Source organism: Schistocerca piceifrons, unplaced genomic scaffold (genome assembly GCF_021461385.2).
Source record: "Schistocerca piceifrons isolate TAMUIC-IGC-003096 unplaced genomic scaffold, iqSchPice1.1 HiC_scaffold_128, whole genome shotgun sequence".
NCBI classification, from domain to species: Eukaryota; Metazoa; Arthropoda; class Insecta; order Orthoptera; family Acrididae; genus Schistocerca; species Schistocerca piceifrons.
In genome coordinates, this window is record NW_025727102.1 from 7,501 (window position 1) to 10,000 (window position 2,500).

A 2,500-nucleotide genomic window follows, 5' to 3' on the forward strand; every position below is an offset into this window, starting at 1 on the left:
ATAGTACCTCCTGTCACAGCGCACAAACAATGACATGAGTCAAAGACACAGGTCTCACACAAGCATAGAATTGGAGCGCCGCCTCTAATAAGCCAAAGGTGCATCCTGACGTGACAAATCTGATCATGTCACAAGCATTCACTTACTATAATCACTATCAACGAACCTGCCGCCCCCGCCCCCCCCCCCCCCCTACACCTTTCCTTACAACAACGTGTAACCTAACCTAACCTAACCTAACCTATGTTGTACCTTAACCTAACCTATGTTGTACCTTAACCTAACCTATGTTGTACCTTAACCTAACCTATGTTGTACCTTAACCTAACCTATGTTGTACCTTAACCTAACCTATGTTGTACCTTAACCTAACCTATGTTGTACCTTAACCTAACCCATGTTGTACCTTAACCTAACCTATGTTGTACCTTAACCTAACCCATGTTGTACCTTAACCTAACCCATGTTGTACCTTAACCTAACCCATGTTGTACCTTAACCTAACCCATGTTGTACCTTAACCTAACCCATGTTGTACCTTAACCTAACCCATGTTGTACCTTAACCTAACCCATGTTGTACCTTAACCTAACCCACGTTGTGCCTTAACCTAACCCACGTTGTGCCTTAACCTAACCCACGTTGTGCCTTAACCTAACCCACGTTGTGCCTTAACCTAACCCACGTTGTGCCTTAACCTAACCCACGTTGTGCCTTAACCTAACCCACGTTGTGCCTTAACCTAACCCACGTTGTGCCTTAACCTAACCCACGTTGTGCCTTAACCTAACCCACGTTGTGCCTTAACCTAACCCACGTTGTGCCTTAACCTAACCCACGTTGTGCCTTAACCTAACCCACGTTGTGCCTTAACCTAACCCACGTTGTCCCCTAACGTAACCCACGTTGTCCCCTAACGTAACCCATGTTGTCGCCTAAACCTGCTCTGTAATTGTTATACGACTCGTTCAATTAGTGTAGTGTTGCCCACCCGCAACCCTCGCAATATAGTTCGCTACTCGCACTGCCCGCTCCCCTGTGTATCGCTTCATGTTAAACACCTTGCAAGTCTTGCTGACTTTCCACATGCTCCTGCTGTACACTGTAATGTGGATGGCAGCAGGACGTACATGCCGCCCCTCCCCACGTCCCCACCTTGCCCCCCTGCCTTCGCAAGCTGGTTGGTGAGAAGTTTGCATGTTCAATGCCCTTCGCATGCGACGTACTCAGGCTACGTTGTGGTGCGGCCTGTGTCAACCGTCCGCTAATGTCGTACGCGTAAACCACAATCTGTACTGCACATTCGTCCTTATGTACCGAATGATACATCGTGGCACATGTGTGACCGTACAACGACTGCGCCCAAAAACGGCGGACCATACAGTGCAAATATTGTGCACGCAGCTACGTGTCGTCTCCCTATGAGAGCTGGATTGCAGTGTGGTACGCCATAGAGACGTGTGGGAGGAACGGACGCCGTGGATGGCGATCAGCATGAGCTGTCTGTTGATGTATTCGGACCTAGTCGTCTCTCCTCACACACCGTGATGGCATGGTGCACCGCGTTCCATATCTGCGACATGCTACAGAGGCCGGTTGACAGTCGTTCGAGCAATGGACATCGCATACGTACGGGGGCCACCTTCCACGTATTGTCTAGGCGTGCACATTTTGTTGCGTGTATGTGGGCAGACGTAGTGTGGCGTGACACCTGACACAGGCATGCAATAATCGTTGAAGTTGCAAATGGCGATGGACGCCTGCGTTTTCTGGTGAAGTTACGCAAATGAACAAATGGTAACCTGTTGTGGTGCGGTTGTTCTCGCTAGGGGTGAATCGGTGATGGCGACGATAGGTTGAGGTACGAACCGGTTGTTCCAGCGATACCCACCATGCCGACGAAACTGAACGGCATCTGGGTGTGAAGCGATACGCGGCGGTGGCTGGGTGGGACCGTCCCCGGCCGGTGAGGGGGCGCCTCCCGGCGTGCTGGCCGCGCGGTGCGTGGGCGCACGCGCTACAGCCGGCTGGTGGGGGCGGCCAGTGGCAGGCGCGCCGGCCGACGGACGCGGCAGGCGTCGCAGCTGCGCGCCGGCGCACCCTGCGCGCGGCGCCGTGCGGCCAAAGTAGGTCCTCGCGGGCCCGGTGCGAAGCGCGGTGGACATCTTCAGTGTGCTGGTCCGATTGAGGACTGTGTGCGTTGAGGATGCGCCGCCGCCCGGCGCTCGGCGCCGCGACGCCGTCTGCTGCTCGGTCGCCCCAGCGGTTCTCGCTGGTGGTTTGTATCGCAGCTGTGCGGATGTGTTGGCGCGTGCGCTGTGCTGGGAGAGTTCGCTTCGGCACCCAAGTGGGGCTTTTGTCCTTCTGTGGCGCTGGCGTTGGAGCTGCCGGTCACCGTAGGTGGCGCGTGTTGTCTCCCGCCGGCAATGCCACGACAGCACGCTCCCGGGCCTCTGTCGGCAGCGGCAAGCTCAGTTGGGAGCACGGGTGGTCGCACCGA